The following is a 21351-nucleotide window of genomic DNA, read 5'->3' on the forward strand; positions in this document are numbered from 1 at the left end:
AAGAGAGCACGAAGAGGTTGATGAAGCTGCAATAGAACACCAACCTTCCCTGGATGCCCTAAAAACATGCGGGTTATACAAATACTGGGCCATACCGGGCATGAGGGCTCAGGTAAGATTCTTAGAATGGCTGGTTGAGAGATGGAACGTTCAAGAGCAATGCTTTTACATAGGAGGGCACCAGCTCGAGATAGAGCCCTCGGATGTATACTTTCTCACTGGCTTGCCAAACAGAGGCGAGCAACTCAATCTAGCCGGGACTAGGCCGGGTGGCCAATCCCTTGTTAGTCTCCGGGAAGATTGGTGCACACCTGGTGCACACCATTCGAAAGGCGTGGAGATCAAACACATCTCTCTGCGTGAGCTCAAAGTTATAGCATTCACGGTTACCAGAATTTGCGGCGCAGCCGCTTTACACATTGCTTCTGGGTCCCAAATGCGGATGGCAATTGACTGTTACCAAGGCACCATTTTCAACTGGTGTGATGCTGTGTCGGCTAATGTGAAGAGCCAACTGACTAAGGCAAAGAACGGACGACTGAAAACTTTTGGATATGGGCCTTTAGTCGTGAGCTTTGCCTTAGAGAGAGTTCTGATGCTGATCCCTCAGCAACTCACTGTTGATATCTTGGGTCCTCGGGAGCCAAAGCTGGTACGATGGGTTGCAGTGATGGCCCGGCATCCTGACGAGGGCGCGGCAGTTGTTCAATTTTCTGATAGTTACTTTCACTGGTTGGAGGACCAGGTTTTCTCGATCCAGGACTTTCCGTACGCCGGAGTAGATTTTCGACATGATCCGGACATGGTTCTTCCACAGGGAGAACAATGGGATGACAGAGGTACTTTATTTTTCACAAGTTTTCAAATTATGTATTTTTTTTTTTGTTTTTATATATATCGTCTCAAAACTGACAGTAAAAATTTTCAAAATGCAGATGTTGGTCCACAGCGCCCAGCCAACCTCCGGCCTTTTGAGAGGAGACATCCAGTTGCACCGGTACCGGCCCCACAGGACGCGGCTGCAGAAGTACTAGCTGAGTTGGAGCATGATCTAGAGCGTCTGACGGCAGATATGCCTGAGACTACTATGGATGACATTCCTATCAGGCTTCAGCGCTTTGTAGTCGCAGTCCCTGGATCGTTTAGGAGATTTTTGCGTAAGGTAGCCCGTGCAGTGGTGTCGTATAGGGAGCACCACCAGTGATTGACTAGTCACTTTTGTAGACACATATGACATTTTTGGCTTTTTGTACTTATCATTTTTGCCGATCATAAGGTGTTTTTCAACCTATGATCGAAGACGATGTATATTTTTTGACACACTCCTATCTATATATATATCACTATTACCGGCTTATCTTGTTTAACATATGTGATGAAATGTTTTTAAATTTACTTGCATGATTATCGTAAATGTCTGTCCAACATTCGAGAAGCAATTGCATCTGCTAATGTATTTAAAGACCTTGGAATATGCTGATATTCAATGTAATCAAATTCACGTTCCAAGAGACGCACTCTCAAAAACAACCTTAATAACACAGGATTTCTAATGGCATAAACTCTATTAAGCTGTAATACAACAAGTTCAGAATCTAACCTCACTATCAAACGTCGAATTCCAAATGAAATAGATTCGGATAATAATTCAACCACTGCACTGTATTCTGCAATGTTGTTCGTTGTTTGACCGAGGCTTACCCCATGCATAGAAACTAACTCGTCAGAGGGTGAATAGATAACCCAAGCTGCGGAAGAGATATTCCGTGTACTACGACAAGCACCATCAGCAAATCCAATGTATGTTTGGAGAGGCGTCGACATCTGCAATATCAAGAGTAAAACCAAGATAAGCCAGAATAACGACAAAAAACACACTCTCTAAGCTAAGCACACTGACTAAACTAACAAACACGCTAGCTAGAAAGAAAATCTAACCTATCTAAAAATTTCTCCATACCCACCATTTAAGCATAATACCTCTTTAGGTAAAGTCCATTTCTGGGTTTACCCAAAGAGTCCCCATCAAAATCAACCAGCTCATAAGCCCCTTTTGCTAGCTTTCGCTTTACAATGTAGGGTCCATGCCACATAGGAACGAATTTTCCAGCACCTAGCTTATCGTTAGCTTGATCATATAATAGCACTAGGTCTCCCTCCGAAAAACTTCGAGGGGTTACATTTCTATCATACTGAGCTTTCATTCGTTTCGCGTGAGTCTCGATTGCCAATGTAGCGTCACGTCGAGTCTCATCTAATTTAGCTAAGTACAATAAACGTTTCTCCTCTTCGGAAGTAGCTGGAAGTAATTCGACAGCCATTTGAAGTGATGGGATTTCGCATTCAATGGGTAACACAGCTTCCAAGCCATAAACTAGCTGGAAAGGAGTGAACCCTGTTGAATTTTTCACTGAGGTTCGGTATGCCCATAGCGCTGAAAATAACATGTTGTGCCAATTCGACCGATGAACACCAATGGTTCGTCGGATCATGATAACCAGAACTTTGTTGATAGACTCAACCAAACCGTTGGCTTGCGGATAATAAGGAGTAGAGCTATCGTGGCGCAAACCAAGCTGGCTTGTAAGCTCAGTCATCATGATGTTTCGAAAATGGCTCCCATGGTCAGTAATGATTGCTTGTGGGACACCAAACCTAGTTATGATATGATTGAATACGAAAACTGCAGCTGTTTTGCTGCTTGCGTCGAATGTAGGCATCGCCTCGGCCCATTTAGTAAAATAATCAACCGCGAGGATGATATACGCATGGCCCCCGGCCGAGTGAGGGTTACAAGTAATAAAGTCGATACCCCATTTGGCGAATGGACCAACGGCAATTATAGGGTGGAGAGGAGCAGGTGGAGCGTGCATCTTGCGATCAAACACTTGACAGTTGTGGCATTTCCTGACTGCAATGATACAATCTTTAAACATAGACGGCCAGAAATAGCCAGCGCGCAACACCTTCTGAGCTGTGGCATACCCAGACATATGACCGCCACATGCTCCAGAGTGACAATCATTCAAAACCTTCTCAGCCTCTTCGTGAGTTAAACAACGTCGAAAAACTAAGTCTGCCCCCTGCGATAAAGTGTATCTCCAATAATTTTGTATTGATGGGATTGAAACCGAATTTTTCGACGTTCTGCCTTGGAAGCTTCAGGCCGAAAGGTTTGGGTTTGGAGATAGATGATTATATCCCCGTACCACGGATCTACAGTACTGATAAGAAACAAAGATTCGTCCGCAATGGACTCCTCTGCCACAGTCTCTGTGTCAGCACTCGGGAAATCACACATCAATTCCGCAAAAACTAAGGATTTCTTAGACTTGGACTTCTCGAACTCCAAGTCGAACTCTTGCAGGATAACAATCCATTTAGAGTACTTGCCCCCTAGCAGTTGTTTTGTCAAAATATAAATCATAGGGTTGCAATCCGAAATAACTGTAGTTTTACGGAGAAGAATGTAGTGACGGAAACGCTGGACAGCTTGAACGGCTGCCAGGGCCAATTTCTCCACATGCGAATATTTTAACTCAGTGGGATTTAAGGTTCTACTAAGATAATATATCACATGTTCCGCTCCGAATTCATCTTCTTGAACTAACACCATTCCAATGGTGGAATGCGAAGCTGCGAGGTATAAGAAGTAGTCCTGGTTGTAGTTGGGAGGATGCAACAACGGTGCATGGGTCAACGCGTGTTTAAGTGCATCAAAAGATTGTTGAGCAATCTCGTCCCAAAAGAATTGTGCATTCTGTTTCAACAACCGTGTAAAACCTTTAGTGACCTCGGCGTAGTTTGGGATGAATCGGCGTAAAAAGTTCGCTTTCCCTTGCAAACTTTGGAGTTGGCGCAAACTCGAAGGAGGAGGCCATTTGATGATAGCTTCGACCTTCGAGGGATCGACGCGAATGCCGGTTTTTGAAACAACAAATCCCAGCAATCGACCTGTTTCTATACAGAAAACACACTTGTGGGGATTCAACCGAATTCGATAATGCCTACACCTCATAAAGATTGCTCGTAGGTGGACAAGGTGATCAGCTCGATGTAAAGAATGAGCAGGCAAATCATCGAGATACGGTTGCACAATGTGCTTGATGTCATGAAATGCATAAGACATCGCCCGTTGAAAAGTGGCCCCGGCATTCTTAAGCCCAAAAGGTAATTTGCAATAAGCAAATGTCCCCCATGGACAAATGAATGCCGTTTTTGGTTGGTCGGCAGGTAGAATATTGATTTGATTATAGCCCGAAAAACCATCCATAAAGGAAAACATTTCACTTCCGGCACAATCATCAATAATTTGATCGATATAAGGCGTAGGATAGTTGTCTTTTGGACAAGCTCGATTTATATCCCTATAGTCGATACAGATTCTTATTGTTCCTTGTTTCTTGTTAACCGGAACAATATTCGATACCCAATCCGTTAACGGGATCGGATATATGAAACCTGCTTTCAACAGCTTTTCGACTTCTGCTTTAATTGCAGCCGCTTTTCGAGGGTGAATCTGACGCAACCGTTGCCGGACGGGTTTAGCATCTGGGTAGGTCTTTATTTCATGAACAACAATGGCAGGATCGATTCCCGGCATTTCCTCGTAAGACCAGGCAAACACATCGCAGAATTCTTGGAATAGGGCCTTGTAAGTTTGGATTTCATCTTCTGTACAAGCGGCACCTATATGAATGTTTTCCTCAATTCCGGGCTTCACTGAAATATCAATGGGAATAGTACGAGAAATATTCCCTAAATTCAACTCTGAATCAGAATGTTTCGTTGGATCCTGAGCGTCTTTGACATATTCAGCGGTAAAGATAGATGAAAAATCATTTTCAAATGCATCATCCTTAGGTAAAAACGAAGATCTGTGATGGAGATCCTCCCATGGTAGATCGTCTACACTTAGGATTTCGCGAAGTTGTTCGTCAGATGACACGACTTCGGGAAACGCTATCCGTTCTAAGGTTGAGGTGAAAAGTGATTCTTCACTGACCACATTCATTTGGTCGATTTCGGTTGAACGCGAGTCGGTAAAAGACATGACAGCTTCATAAGCAATTTCATATGGACTCAAAGGCATGGCATCACCGAATGAGTCTATCTCAGAGTCAGATGGGACAATCCAAGGATCATCATAAATAATGTTTTCTGATGTAATCATATGAATTGTTGCAAATGAAGGATCTACGCTGAGTGGAGGGAGAGGAAAAGTTCCCAGTAAACCGGAATCTTTAACTAAACCTACACCAACGTCCCTATAAGGGATTGTCGTCTTACCGACATGCTGGATACTTTCTGAAGAGGCTGGGTCGGATGAAAAGTATGTCAGCTGATCAATAGTCACGATCTTACCGTTATGTGGAAACTTAATTACTCTGAAGACCGATGAAACGACCGCTGTCATAGCATATGACCAACTTCGACCCAAAAGAAGGTTGTAGTCTAGAGGGGCATCAACCACTTCCACATCCAGACTAACGGTTTTACCTTCTACCCCTATAGGCAATTCTTGTAGAATACCAAATGGACGGAACCCACGGCCATCAAAGGCCTTAAGGATGGTGGGGGATTGGTTCAACGAAGGAGAACCAAGCGATCTCCAACATTGAATCGACATAATACACGTAGAAGCTCCCTCATCAATCACAGTCCGATGAATAGGCCTGTTTTTGACTATCACTGGAATTTGGAAAGCCATTTGATGGGGGAGACGCGGTGTACTATTTTCTAGATCGAAGATTATCAGGTTCGGGTCCTGAACATCAACAGCTCCGATAGCCGACAAAAGTAATTTTCGTTGTGCTGGGCATGATTGCAGCACTTCTAACGCCGACATTGCTGAGGGTGAAACAGCTAAGTCCTCAACAATGTTGTAATTCTGGGCTGCTCTCGCATGTGGATTGAAAGCAGACCTTCGAAGTACACCCTTGGCGGGCGGTTTAATTACTAAGTCCGGGTTAGGTTTTTCGATCTGTAGTGGATCGGAACCAGGAGCTGAGGTTGATGGATTAGAATGAGAAGATTCTGCTTCCTTACCATCAACAGGAGCCTTACTACCATAATCTTGCGATCGAGTCGCAATCCTCACATGAGACATCATCAAAATGGGTTCTTCACTGGCATTCGAAGAAGAACCTATCATCTTATTCTCCTGCTCCGGAAATGGATTTTTTAACACAGCAGGAGTGGGAGAACCTTTGACTATTTTCACAACCTCGGCCCGATGAGGGCAATCTCTCGTAAAATGATCCTCTTCACAAATAAGACAAGGATATCGAGGTTTGCGCTTTTCGTCATTGGTTTCCGACTTTTCAGTTTTCTCCTTCGGAGCCTTGTCTGCTTTAGCCTTCTTCTTTCCTTTCTTCTTTCCACCGTTTTTTGATTTGGCCGTAGATGACTCTACAGCGTGAATATCGGCGGTAAGTTCAGGAGAAGACTCTCCTGTCGGAGAATCAGGCAAAGTGATAATTGGAGTAGTTGAAGCCTTGGAAGACTTCTTCTTGCTCTTTGTATTCACGATACCAATCATACCATCAGCGGCATGAGATCCCGAAGGAGCAGCAGCGATTTGATTCGACTTTGGAAGATCCGGAATCTTCTCGTGTAACGTACCCGACTGAGTGTAAACTAAGTCAAGGTATTGTGCCTGAGCAATGACTTGCTCCTCAGTAACTACTCCGGCCTTAGCTACATCTTCAGTAATCTTCGGTAATAATGATTTGACAAACCATTCAGCTAAGATTTGGTCCGGGATAAAAACTTTCACTAGCCTTCTTCGACGTCTCCACTCATGAATGTGATCAGAAATATACGTGGACGTTGATTGTTTTAGTGAAGTTAGAAACTCCGTGCCATTATCGTATCTGACCGGCAACTGAAAGTGAGTTAAGAACGAGGTAGCTAACTGGCTAAAATTGTAAAAAGAGGCCCGTGGTAACTCAATGTACCACTTGGCCGCGAGACCAATGAGTGTACGCTGGAAAAGACGTAAGAGGATCGAATCATCCGAGATAGAATTTGAAGCACACCAGAGGTGGTAAGTCATCACGTGATTGGACGGATCCTCTCCAGACTTACCTTCAAACTTGGGTATATCACTGGGCAACTTATTTGGCATTGGCGGCCAGAACTGAAGATATTGAATTGGATCGTTCGTTAGGCGCGTCAAGTCTGGTAAATCCAAAGTTGCGATAAACGGTAACTGCCGGTTAGGATCTCTAAAATTCTGGGTCACAATACCAGCCCCAGGAGGAGGATATCCAGGATAACTAGGAACAGGAGTCGCATTTGGGATATTATATCCTCCTGGAAAACCAGGATTAACCGGACCGTACTGGGGTTGTTGAGGTTGTTGATAAGTGTACCCAGGATACGGTTGATACTGGTAAACCGGTTGTTGGACAGCTTGCCCATGTTGGTACTGTCCCTGGTACGGAGGTTGAACAAATTGAGGTTGAGTAGTGACAACCGTACTTATACCAGGCTGACCTACAGGCATCTGGACCGTGGTTTGAATCGTAGATCCAGACAACGGTAAAGATGTCTGAGGTGTGGTAACAGGGACAGTAGAAACCGGAGCCGTCGATACTCCAGAAGTAAGTATGGTAGATGTAGCGGTAGTTGCAGCAGCCGTTTGAGATGGAGTACTAGGTGCAATTGGCGGCTGAGTAACTACCGAAGTTACAGAAGTTTGAACATTTGACTGGACAGGTTGCGGTTGCTGGGTTGGACCAGAAACTACGGGTTGTCCAGCTTGAGGAACCATCTGTATACTTGGCTGCAACACCTGTTGACCCTGTGATGGATCCCACACTAACATTCCAGGGTATTGACCCGTAACAGGTTGAGGATACTGAGATCCATAACCGGATTGAGGGTAGGATTGATAATTGTAAGGTGCAGTTCCCATACTTGGAACATATGACTGACCTTGAGGCAGTTGATAACCTTGACTCGAGTATTGACCTTGAGGTTGATAACCTTGAGGTAAATACTGATACTGGGGTTGACCTTGACCTTGAGGTTGGTACCCTTGAGGTTGATATTGATACTGAGGTTGACCCTGGGGTACATATTGAGGCTGGGGTTGACCTTGAGGCACGTATTGCACCATAGGTACATACTGACTTTGAGGTTGCCCCCCAGACACGATTTGTGTACCTTGAGGTTGCCCCCCAGGCGTTAACTGCGGTTGCCCCCCAGGCGTTAACTGCGGTTGCCCCCCAGGCGGTAATTGGCCACCTTGAGGTTGGGAAACGGGAACTGAACCTGACATCATGTAAATGTCTCCTACACCCAATGGTATATTACCACTATTTCCAGCAAATAACCCATGATCAACGGGTTGAGGAGATGCCCCCGCAAAGGTACCAGAAAGTGATTGATACCCAGTGGGAACAGAAGGACCGCCGTGTAAGAAAGATTCAGGACTTTGAGTAAACACGGACGACTGACCAGACATATTTACAGGAGTATAAATACCTCCAGGTGGAAAAGGAGTACGAGGTGTAGAAAAACCTACCCCTGAGTTGTCTAAAAAATTGGTTAACGCAAGGTACCAAGAAGTACTTCTAGGAGGACTGTAAAAGATGGATTCACGCTCCCTTAGATCAATAGTAAGTTGACCTTCAAGGTTAGAGACACCTATTTCCTCTTCTGGAGCAAGTTCTTCTATAGCAATCAAACCAGTAGGAAGATTTTCGGTGATAATTCGTTCTATTCTCGGTGAATCTGGAACACTAGAAGTTGGAGTAACAGGTTCAGATATTTCAGGTTCTTCGCCTGTATCACTAGTAGACGAAAAACTACCAACAAGTTCAGAAACTGAAACAGCTTCGGGATTATAACCTGTCTCTAAACTTTGGTAATCTGGATGGACTACCAAGGAAGATTCTCCTTCTTCAGGTGAACCTACTCTACTGTCACTAGGAGGAGTTACAAGGACCTTTAACCCTTCGTACTGACCCGGAATGTCTTCAGGAGATTCACCCCGCGATTTACGGAGTTTTCTTAACAAATCTATTCCGGTAACAATCTCAGGAGACTTGTCCCGAAGTCTACGGGACTGTCTCGGTAATTCTGCCACAGCTAAAAACTTTTAACTACTACACACGAAAACAAAGTAAAATTTCAAATCAAACCACCTAAAGTCTCTAAAGAACCAAACAAATTTGAATCACACGCCTAAAGAATCTAGGGCGTCAAACCAAACACAAACAGTAGTCTTCCGGACCAAAAGCGCTAGTTGGTGATGAAGCCCAACCTCGCTGGATTCAGTACAGAAATGGCGGGTGGAACAGTTACCCCGACAACCTGCTTAATGAATAGACTGGACCAAGTTCCTCCACTTTAACCGTCTCGAGTGAAGTGAACCCCCCAGAAAATCCAAGTGAGTATAGCCGACGTCTGCTCCAGGTACAGTGGGACCTTCCCTCCACCATCACCTCGGTAGAATCCTAAAGATAATGGCCACTAAGGTTACCAACCGCAACAAATGCACCTGGGGGAACAGTCTAAACTCCGACAGCACGCAAGGGCAGAGTATCAAGCTCAATCCCCTTGCCGGCTCCTTGACAATAATCCACGGTTTACCGACAAGTGACCCCTGGCTCCTCGACAATGGTTAATCCGAGGTTTACCGTTTGTAATACGTGCGTGTCTGGCGTCGTTCCCAACGAGGGGGGAATGATCTCCTCACTGGTTCGGACACGAGCTCGTGCTTCTCCTTTAAGAGGAGCTTTCCCAGAGTACAAGTGAGACAATTGGATTTATTCTATCACAAGATAAGCTACTTGTTTGGTTTTGTTGTCTTGGAGAGTTAATTACTCACCTACTCCAAGACACTAGCCTGATCTAAATTGGTGTTTCAGAGCCCTAGTAAATAAAAATTACTACGTCGATTTTACTTTAAGCGTTAATTTTATGGTTTTTCTTTAAAGACAAAAGGTAGCGGAAGTGAAACCGATGGTGTGTAGACTCGACTCAAACCACTACAAAGATGCACCTAAGATGATTTACGCTACTTTGCTTTTTCAATGAAATTCTTAACTAAGAGAGTTGAGAGAATGCAAATTTTAGAGAAAACAACTTCCTTAGAAAAGACAATCAAAGAAACAATTCTCTTTTTCTTTTCAAGCATACAAACATGACCACTCTTTACGTACACGAAAAACTCTTTTTCTTTCAAATCTTTTCAAAGCTACTTGAAACAAAACTTTTCAAAGGAGATGTTTTTGTATTTTCTCTTTTTAATAAAGCATATAAACCTATCTTAACACAAAACAATCTCAAAAGCTACAAAAACTATGAAAACTTGACTCACAAGCAAATCAAAAAGGAAATTACTCTAAGAAAACCTAACAAGGAAAAATCTCACAAAGATGATTCTAGGATGTTTTACTTGACCAAAATCAAATCAAGGACCAGCTAATGCAGAATCAAAAGACTAGTCAAAACAAAACTCAAATCTTTTTGTTCTTTTTGTAAAATGGAATTCAAGACTTAATCAACAAGCACTTCGAAATTCGCCAACGAGACAACTCAATGGTAAGTTGCTCACACAGGTAGACTTTATGACAGGTCTGACTTCTAAGAATGCTGACAAAACCAGAGAGATCTAAGGCTTGACAACTTCTACCGCCAAAGTCACTACAAGACCTACTCAAAAATCAAACCCTAGGGCTTAAACTTCTATGAAATCCACTAAAACACTCAATGCTATAGAAACAAGTTCAGGTGAAGATCTTTGACAAGGGACTAATGAATCTGGGCAGTAAAAACTAAGAAAAAACAAAATCTAAGAGTAAAAAAGCAAAAAAGGAGTTTTCTCAACTTTTAGCAGGGGGACGCAGGCGACCCGTTAGAACAGGTGCGGGCCCGCTCTGTGCACACAGAAACAGTGCGTCCAGGGACGCACTGTGCAGCACTCATAGGGTGCGTCCTACTGAAAAACTCAAGAAAAACTAAAAGGATTCTAACTCTAAGCTAACCCACCCAAAGACAAAGTCACAGAGCCAAAAACCAGAAAAATAAACTAATTTTCTAAGAGCAAAGTTCATACAAAGGAAAAGACTTTTCACATTAATGGAATCCCCAGTGGAGTCGCCAATTTGTCAGGCGGAAAGAGTCGATTGTGCAGACACAACCAACCTCCCTAGGAGCCTAAGACTCTCTAGTGACAAACAAGACAAATAAGATCTATCCTTCTCTAAACATGCATTATGATATGAGATATCAAGTGTTTTGTTCTTACCTTTGTCCAAACGCTGTTGTAGAAGTCCAAGCTTTGTTGATCTGGATGAGCTCCTCCTTTTCTCCAAAACCTGTAATCACCAACAGTCAAACAATTAAATAGCACCTGATTATAACATAAAACAAATCATATTCAACATGTAGACCAAGGAGTACATGAAATAACTCATAAACAACAAGTTATTGAGAAGAATGGACTCATTTGCATTAATAGGTAACAAAAAGAACAAATACAACCTGAGCCTTGGTGTTGTGCAAGTCCTTCCCAGGGTCCATCAAGAGTTCTCCTTTACTTTGACAAAGCACACCCACTTCCAAATAGAACAAGCAAAGATGGCAATCTCTCCTCACAAGCTTCTAAATGGGAGTCCTAATTCCTGCAGCATTTACCCTTAGAAAATGTATAGCTTCAACCTCCCCTCCTTCTGGCCCAATGCTTGTATTTATAGTGCTCAAGAGGAGGTTAATCAGGTCCACCATCAATGGGATAATCCCCTCTTTGGGTGGGATAGCTCCCTTATTGATGGGATAAGTTCCTCTTTGATAGGAGTGCATGAACCATCTGGAGGCGCCCAATACACGTCGAACAACCTTCTAGAATGCTCTAGAAATGACCACAAGTAACTTTTTAAAGATGAAACTTGCGCATTCTAACCTTTACAGGGGGACGCACCTGTCCCTTTACATACAGAGCGTCTTTGGACGCATCTTTTGTGAACATTGGGAGCGTCCCCGCAGGTAAGGTTGAGAGAACCTGCGTCCCCAGAGATAAATACATTTATACAAGACTTTCTCTCTTTTTTGGAGTTTGACATGGAGAGCAGAGGCATAAGACTTGCCTAAGAGGGTAGCATGACTGTTGATTGAGCCATACTAACTGTAAATAGTCATGGTGACATTTTTTAGTGTAACAATAAGTATGTGTTGCATGGTGATTTTTATGCTTCAAATATGGATAACATGGATGCTGTTTTGGGATACCCTTGGATGGAATTAGTGGGTACTATCAATATTAATCTACAGAAGAAATTCCTAAAGCTCTGGTATAAAAAGAAGAAAATTACATTACAGGATATTTCCGTTAATAAACAGGTAGAGTCCAAGGAGACTGAAGCAGAAGATGTTCCAGGGTCTGACATATTAGATGATGAGCAAGTGATGATCGACAATCAAACACAAACAGAGGCTGAAGAAGAAAAGGTTACAGGTGCTGATACATCAGAGGAGGGCTCAGTGGTTGAAGTAATATTGAAAGATAAGACACCACAGTAGGCACCACAACATGCACCAGATAACAATCAGGCTCCAGTAAGGGGTGAATTAAAGAAAAAGACATCGTGGGTTAAATCTTCAACATATCATCACCCACATCACCCCGCAAGACAACCATCAAGATGGAAACCAAATAGTCACAAGGACAACAACCCCCGTATGATGGATAGCGAGGAGAGAAGATCCACCTACTACACATCAACACAGAAGAGCTGCCACAGTCAACTTCCATCTCAAGCGAGCGAGGCACCAGCGAGATCGAGGGTTCACCTTTCTCTTGGATGGCTAGATGCACATGCATGGTACCAGTGGACTACTCTTTTGAATAGATCTTATTATTTGTGTTCTTCCCATGTTTCGGGGACGAAACATGCTAAGGGGGGTGGAATGTTATATACCTAGGGGGGATAATATGGGGTACCAAGGGAGGTACCCAAGGTAATAATGTAATAATGAGATGGTCCATAGTAATAAATAAGGTGGTTAACCCATATCATGTAAGGGACCACAAGTAGTTAATAATAATGTAATGGGCCCATGGTATTAGTTGATGGTATGAGGGAACCATGGTAATGACCCATGGTATTGTATGTATGAGGCCTATATAGAGGCTAGAGACTCCATGTCAAGGAATATAGTGAAGAATTATTGTATGAACAGGCATATGGCTTGTGGAGTATTCTCCTTCCTTAAGGAGTGAATGTATGGTGTTGCCCTACCTTAAGGGTTTGATCAATAAAGAAGCATTTCTATCTATTTTGATCTTGTTATTCTTGGGTTTATTTATATTATCATATATTTCTGGGTTAGATCCACAACATCCTCCTCCTCTAATGTAGTTTGCAAATATTGGGAAATGGTCTTTATCATGACCCTGACTCTTGCATTTCAAGCACCATACCTCCTATTGTACCTCTGGTCGGACCATCTTGTCCTGCTTTAGACTTTGCATCTCAAGGCATAGATTCTTTAGCTGTGCATGGACCTACCGAACTCCTAGCTTAGGATATTGCATCGAAGTCTCATGTAGTCTCATGGAAATCTCCAAGGCCTCTGCTTGAGTTTTTATATTCTACTATGACAACGCACTCCTTAAGTGTGGTAGTAGCAAAGCCACAAACCAATCGTGATGCTATCCATCGATCAAATTCATGTTGGCTTCATGGATTGTGCATTTTAGCCTTTGATCTAGTTCCCAAGGCATCTCTCTTGGTTGCATCGCAATCTCTTTGAATCCCACAATCGACTGCGCCTCAAATTATGCCTACTAAATTCCCTATTTAGTGTTGCTTGGATGTCTGCTACTCTAGCATTCGGGTTATTGTTAGAGGACTTAATATACCAGCTTAGTGCGCGATCTTGCAGAGCACTAACTAGTATCACCTTCTTTATATGATCATCTATAAAACCTTGAGCTTCCCATACAGCCCTCACAACGAACTAGAATTGGTTTGGGTCCTTATTTCCCAAGCCTTTGAACAGAGGCAGATTCACTGTATTTGTCATACTGAACCGCAATGGAGTTGGAGGTGGTATGGGTGAAGTTGGAGGTGAGGGTGGTGAAGTTGGAGGGGGTGTGGGAAGAGGTAGTATTTGTGAGAATCCTTGTCTTATTAATTGAATAGAACTTCATGGAGAAACCTTCGTTATTCCTTCTTCGTCAATTTGTGGAGGTGAAATCAAAGGGCTATACTCCAAACCCTTTTTTCCTTCGTTCCTGTAATTTTTTCTGCTTCGTGTAGTTCCAAACATCAAGGTAGCTGCATAACCCGTTTTCCGCACAACAACATTTTAATGCAAGTATTCAAAGATTTTACGTACTTACCTCGTGGTCCTTTGAAAAAGCATTTCTCCACCTCATTATCACTGATTGAGGTGTCAATTGCGAATTCAGTCACAAATCCTCTTATGACGCGATCGAGCCAATGATCAACAGTGCAGGTGATCTTATCCTCTAATGCTTCCAACCTTCACACTAGCTCCGGGGTCCACACGATAGGACCATCAAGTTTCGACCTTCCTTGGCTATCTGCTAGCTTCACGATCCACTCCTATAGCTCAATAGGAAAAGAGCAAAAAAGATCTCATGGATCTCTGTATACAGGTATCTATCCAACCACTGTTCCTTTGTTAGTCATAGATTTCTATTCTCTTGTGCCACGAATTCGTGGATCTTTCTATCCAACCACTCTCCAGTCTCCTTCTTAGTTGGATTCCAATGATATGACATCTCACATATCTCATGCAGATTCCAGTCCCGGCAACTAAACCATTTTTTGGCTTGAGGGGGCATGACCGAGGTTCAGTGTTAATTAGCCAAACAAATCCCTACACTACTATCCCTTTCGGCATTAGCCAGCATAGCGCAGACTGAATTCTCACCCAAAGTAGTATGGGGGGAGCTGGAACTAAGTTTCTGCACCCTAAGATGGTCTTGATGTCATTTAATTCCCTCTATCCCTGCCTTCGTGTAAGTTTCTTCGCTCTAGGCCTTGCAAGATAAACCTCATGTTCCGGTCTTCAATACCTCCATGAAAGGATATGATCATCCTTCACGCAGCCCGAGACTGCTGCTCAAGTACTTTCGTGCTGCTATGGCAGTGTGTCGTACAAATTTCCCAATTAATCTAAGCGCCTTTCTTATCTTATCAAACGATTATAGTTATCCCCGCGTAAATAGGTATTCATATATGCATTCAGTTATTCAATGTAATTCCATTCGTTCGCGCACCATATAAGAATAATAAACAAAATTCATACATAACATATTAAGATGTATCAATTAGAACAAAGACATAGAAATTATAGAATATCTCTCTTTATTAATATCTCCCAAGTGGTTACAAACTCTATCCACCCTGCACACACAGCTATAGGGGTCCGCGCACTCAGTTGCGGACTTCTACCCTAGGCATCTACGCACTCAGCTACAAAGCCTTTACCTACGCTACAACCCAAGACTTAGACTTCTTGCTCTAAAGCTCTGATTCTATTACATCATCCATCATTGTCTTCTCCAACTACTTAGAGCTTAGCTCTTTTTATACAATCCCAAGGTCCGAGGACCATGGATAGATCTCTTACAACCGACTTTACTTTACAAAACTAAGGGCATACTACCCTTTATGACACATAACACCTTCACGCTCCATGACCAAAAAATGGGGAGTCTTTACAATAATATTACAAAAATTGACTTAAGCAAGGGCTTTTAGCCCCAAAATTTCCCTTAGGGGATCCCGCTCCCAACAATTTTTCACCAACAAATTCTAATTGATCACTTAGGATGGATACTCTCATTATATAAGATTGCATGGAATTCACCCTTATTCATATTCATCTCTTTGAGTTGATTTTTCAAGTAGAGGATGTGATTTAGGTTGTTGACTTCATAAATCCCGACCAACTTGTCATAAATATCCTTAGAATTTTTCAAGATACCAATATAAACAAGTAAATGATATTGTAAGCCATTAATGATAATATTATTGGATTTGAGCTCACCCTTCTTGTATTTGGATTTGACAATAGAAAAATCATTTAACAGAGGATCAGGTACCTTTCCTTGCAGATATTCCAAAAGATCATTGTCATCTAGTATAAATTACAACCTAATTTTCCAAGCAACAAATTTATATGAGTCACCCATCTTGCCACTATCTTGAAGTAAGAGGTAGACATCTTGACCAAATCAAATAGGCTCCTTCAACTTCTTTCAAGAATGATTTCTCTTGTCTCTTGTTTCATTGGGCTTGTATTTACCTTAGCTCTAATACCATGTTAAGTTTCCACTATTCTATGATGTTAAAATAACTTTAGCCCAAGTCTTATCTTAAATTAGAAATATTTCAAAATAATTTAATATTCCAATGATTAATAAAAATTGTAGATATAATAGTAAATGAAATAAAGAATAAGAGACAATGACACCGGGATTGGTCAAAGACTAGGGAAAAACCCACAACAAGGAAAAACCTTTCAAATTATTCTTCTTATTAGATTGTTATAAAATGTTCAGCAAAGAGAGAGTACAATGTTTCAATTCACCAATCAAAAGACTATCCAACAAAACTAGTCCAACAATATCCAAGAGATGAGCCCAGTAGACAAATCATATCAAAGTCAAAATATTTGAAGCCTACAGTCAACGATCAACAGAATTTAGGTCAAGACTCACAACTGCACGAACCCACTAATAGATAGTGTGGCTAAATCTCTCTAGCTGCAAGGAGAAACCTATCAAGCGAGTGTCTACAACTGATATTTTCATGAACCAAGCCTACGACTCCAAACAAAAACTTATTTTCATGCATGCAAGCTCAAACTTTGCAATTTCAGACATGTACGAACCAATTTCATGAACCATTCTCAAAATTGTATGAACCAATATAAAGAAGAGAGAATAAGAAAATGATTATTGATGATGATCAAATGAGGTTAACTTGACTTGTCTTTATATGCTTCAAAGGGTGTACAATTTCTCTTTAGTGATGACGTGTACTTTTGTGCACATGTGGGTCTTCTCCTTAAAAATACATTTTTCCTTAACTAAATTAAATTATTCCAAGGGCTAGGAGGGGTATTTCTTGATGCGGAAGGTTGTACAAAGGAGGGAATTTTCCCTGGGCTACCCAATTAACATTTCCTAGTAAAAAAAAAAGAGTGGTTTACTATGGATCCTAGTACTGCACCTACGAGTATGTTTGTGGAAGGATAAAATAAGTTGGATCGGAGGTAAAAGAGATTGGTGTACTTTTGTCTTTCATATTCATTATTACTAAATGTATTAGAAGAACCTATAAACAAAGAATTATGGAATAACTTTAGGACTTTTTATTAGTCCAAGACCTTGTCAAACATTTGTTTTCTTCAAAATAAGTTGTACCTCCCAAGGGTGAATGATGAACTCAATGATAAAGAATAAAAATGTCTTCAACACTATGGGAAGTTAGTTGTTGTTTCTTGATGTTAAAATTTTAGATGAGGGTAAGTGCATTAGTTTACTATATTCTTTACTAGATACATGAGATAGTCTAGTTGTAGCTATTTGAGGTAATGTGACCACTTTAACGTTTGGCAATGTGGTCTCATCCATATTATTGGAGAAAATGAGGTGGAAAAATAATGGATACTTGGAACATGAATATCTTACCTATAAAAGAATTTTCCCTATATAGAAATAAAAATAAGTCATCTAATGAGAGATCCAAATCTAGAGATAAATCTATATCCCTAAGAAAAGATTTAAGGATATGCTACAAATGTGGTAAATATGGGCATGAAAGGAAGGATTGTATATATAAAAGTTTTGACAAAGGAAAGGTATCTAATGATGTTCCTTCCACAAAATGGAATACCTTATCAAAGGAAGGAGGGGAAGTGTACTTGACTTCTTTAGGAATGCATCGATATCATGATGTATAGCTAATTGAACAAGGTGTTTCTTTTGATATGTCTCCACACAAGGAGTGGTTTTGTGAATATGAAAATTTTGATGGAGGTGATGTTTTCATAGGAGATGACTCAACAACTAGAATAACAAGACTAAAAAACAATTTTTTTCTTAAGGATAAGGATTAGAACAGTATTGGGGTTTTTCACATTCCATAGTTGGCTATAGAATAAACTTTTATAATCAAGATGAGTGATGCAAGTGCACATATCATGTTTGAAATTAAAACCTACAAAACGGTTCAAGGAGAAATCGTTTTGCTAAGGGGAGTTTAGACTAGAACTTTGTACAAGATATTAGGAATAATTATCATTAATGGGTGTAGTATTTCTATTTTCCTTAAGGATGGAAATGAATAATATAGGACTCATATTGTCTCTAGAGAAAATATAACGTTTTGAAATCAAAGGTTGGGACATATGAGAGAGAAGGGCCATCATGCATTACATGGAAAAGGTATGGCTGAAAGTTAAAGGTATGTATTGGTACACGTTAGGCTTGGATTTCTTTCAAAATTACATATATGGTAAAAAAATGAGGTAAGATTCTTGTATGGTGTTACAAGAGAAAAATGAATTTTAGAGATAGTACATAATGATCTACTTAGACATGTTTTTTCTTCGTCATAAGATAAATTTATGTAATTGTTTCATTCATATATGATTTTTTGAGGAACATATGGACTAATTTCCTTTGAAAAAATATGATGTCATTAGTAAATTTAGAGGGTTAAGGCTCGTTTTGAGAATTATATAGAGAAGAAAAAAATGTATCAATGACATATGACAATGGCATGTTTTATGAGAATTAAATTGAGTTTGTAGAAAGTATTAATATGACATTAATGGGAAAACATAGGAGCATGCTTAGTGGTGCTATATTTAGGACAATAATTTTGGGTAGTGGCAATAGGTACTACATGTTTCCTAGTAAGTAGGTCACCCTCATCCACATTGGTTAACAAGAATCCACATGAGGCCTGGATTGGAAAAAATACTTCTCTTAAACATTTCTGAGTTTTTTGTTGTGATTAGTATGTACTTGTTATAAACAAAAATAAGAGTAAGATGGATAAGAAAGTGAAAATTTTATCTTTATTGGTTATAAAGATGGTATAAAAGGTTATAAAATTTGGGGTCTAGTAACTAATGAGATTGTTTACAACCAAGATGTTTTCTTTATAGAGGTTAAAAATATGTTCACAATTAGGAATTCCTATTGAGAGAAAGATAACCAGATAAAATAGATTTTGATTTGAAGGATGGTGAGCCTAATTTAGAAGAAAAAGTACCTCATACTATAGTATTAACGAGATCAGTTTGGGAAACAAGGAAAATAGAAAGGTATAATCCACCTAATTTTGATTTTAGTTTTTCTTTATCTATTACCAGTGATGATTGTATAGTTATTAGGGAAGCAATGGGTTTAGAGGATAGTAAAAATTGGGATAATTCGATAGGAAATATCTTGGTCATGAAAATTTCATTTTGGGCTTGCAAATTAAAATACCTCAGGAAAAAACTCTAGTTGAATTAGAGAAAATATATTAATACAACATTATAGAGTTTTAATGTATAACAATGTAAATTGATCAAGGTCTCTATTCTTGTAGGTGTAAATTTATTTTCATATTAGTGTCCTTATACACAAGAAGAGGAAGGGGACATGTCTCATGTTTCCTATGCTAGTGTTATTGGTAGTTTAATGTATACAAGAATCTATATTAGATTGAACATTGCATGTGAATTGGACATTTTGAGCAAGTATATGTCAAAACTAGAGAAGCAGCATTGGATAGTTGTAAAGAGGGGTTTTAGGTATTTGCATGGAAGTACATTCTGTGAAATTTTCTACCAAGGAAATCCTATAATAATGGAGTTTTATATGGACATGGATTATTGATGTAGAATGTGAAGGATATTTGGATTGTAGAAGATATGCATGCAGTTATGTGTTTAAACTATTTGTAGGAGAAAACAAATGGATGAGTAAGAGATTGTTTGTATTAGTATTCTCAACTACATAAGACAAATACATGGTAGCCACTTATGCAAGTAAGGAAGTTGTATGGTTATAGAGGTTGTGTCAATGTATTGGGCTTGTACAACAAGTTATAAGGCTATATTGTGACAGTTAGAGTAAAGAACCCTACTTATAATTTTAAGACAAAGTGCATTGGTGTTTAGTATCAATTTATGAGAGACATGGTTAAAAAATAAAAAATGCTATTGGTGATGGCCAACACTTTGAAGGATATTATATATTCATTGAAAAAGTTTAAGTATTGATAATTTATATTATTGTAAAGAAATAATGGGAATTGATTGCTTGAATTGTTGATTACATAATCTTTGGTCCCCCTGTATGAAATGAAAGCAACAAGCAAGAGTATGTTGAGTATGCATTATAATTTTTTACATGATTAACCCCATGTGTTGCACATTATGTTGGAAGAAATGGGAATCATGTGGGGATTGACAAATACCACTACCTAGGGGTTCAAGGACAAAGCCCCTATAAAAAATTTGGGTTTTTTTTGTCTTTTTTTGGTGGTTTTTTACCAATGGCCTTTTAAACCATTGTAATATAATTTAGTTAAATAATCTAATCTAGGTTAATAAATTGGGCTTTTTGATGCCATCGAATCCTATATATTATATTGTAATGGTGACATTAATACAATGAAAGTTATAGGTGCAGCTCTAAACATTTTTATTTCTCTTAGTTAAGAGTTCCTAAAGTAAATCGTTTAGTACTATATGTGAATGATATTGTTGAATTTTTTGTTTTACTAAGAACTTGCGTGTGAGTTTCTTACTATATTTAAAACTTACAACATTTCATATAAAATGGTTCAATATACTTCATCAACTAAACTAAAGTATTGTGTGAAGCTATTTTTTATTTAATACGAACAAATCTAACCTCTATATATTATAGAAATTAATGTGATATAGGTGCCCAACAAGTGAAATATCAATGTCTAACTTAGGTGGTTATGTAGGTGTCCATTTTTCCATAATAATTTTAGACATGGGTGGCACATGTACACCACATGATTCTCTTTCCTTGTCATTGGATTTTTACACATGATTTCATTTCCCTTGTCATCATTGCAACCATATACTCAATGAATATTAGAGAAAATTATCATAAATAAAACTATGCAAAATATAAAAATGAATAATATGCATGACATTAAATAGAGAAATATATAAATATAACCTTTTAATCCATATCACTCTTCACCTTGTAAATTTTAAATAGAAATAGACTCAAATCAAGTTAATGGTTTCCTTATGAACCCTTACCCAACCCCTTTATTCCAATGAGTTTTCCACCAACTTTAGTGCAATAAACAAACA

Source organism: Pinus tabuliformis, chromosome 5_1 (genome assembly GCF_031772625.1).
Source record: "Pinus tabuliformis cultivar Carrire ecotype Pingquan chromosome 5_1, CPIR1, whole genome shotgun sequence".
Classification (NCBI taxonomy): Eukaryota; Viridiplantae; Streptophyta; class Pinopsida; order Pinales; family Pinaceae; genus Pinus; species Pinus tabuliformis.